The following is an 867-nucleotide window of genomic DNA, read 5'->3' as shown; positions in this document are numbered from 1 at the left end:
GAATACATCATCCAGTAATAAATGAGTAAAGATGCGCTCACCTCACCTCCATCAGTTGAAAATAAAAAAAAGATTAGCTAAGAAACAGCTTTTATTCTCTAATTCTTCCTCTAAACGAGGGTTTCGTTTCATTCAGGATCCGATTTATGATTCACAGTGTCCTAGCGACCCCATATAAATGGGAAATAAAAGACTACTATATAATTTTTAAAGGATTAGAATTACATAAAAAACATGCAAAGAAATAAAACTAACAATTGCAACAATTGTATTTTATCAATATTGGTAGTAGTTTTATTTATTTTTAGCTTTAACCCTTCCTCTTTTGTGCTGAAGACGCCTCGTTTCCATAGAGGAGAAATATCCGCGTTGTTTTAGTTTTTTTCTTTTGTCTCTACTGGCCGCAGTCTCGTTTTTTGTTTTCTCTCTTTGTTGTTCTTTGTCATGGCTGGGTAATTAAAATACAAAATTCCACATTTTCGCAGAAAGGAGTTTGAAATTTCTATGAAAGTGTTCTCTGATATGCTGAATCTGATGGCGTGATTATCATTATGATTCTATGACTTTTAGGAGATATTCCCCCTTTCTCGAAAATAAGAGAAAATTTCTCAGGCTCGTAAGATTTGATGGGTAAAATTAAACTTGATGAAACTTGTACATTTAAAATAAGCATAAAAATCTGAATCGCTTGATGTATAAAAAGGGATGATTTTTATTACATATATTCATATTCTTAAAACATTTTTTTAGAGGCAAAAAAATACCAACAGTATTGATTTCTTAGGTTTTTTTTTTGTCATTATTACTATAAATCTAATTACAGAGGGTCGTTTCATTAAAAATTCAAAAATACGTTGAAAAATCATA

Source organism: Artemia sp. Qi Xiang Cuo, unplaced genomic scaffold, assembly GCF_049724085.1.
Source record: "Artemia sp. Qi Xiang Cuo unplaced genomic scaffold, ASM4972408v1 HiC_scaffold_2969, whole genome shotgun sequence".
Classification (NCBI taxonomy): domain Eukaryota; kingdom Metazoa; phylum Arthropoda; class Branchiopoda; order Anostraca; family Artemiidae; genus Artemia; species Artemia sp. Qi Xiang Cuo.
This window is presented reverse-complemented; position numbering follows the sequence as displayed.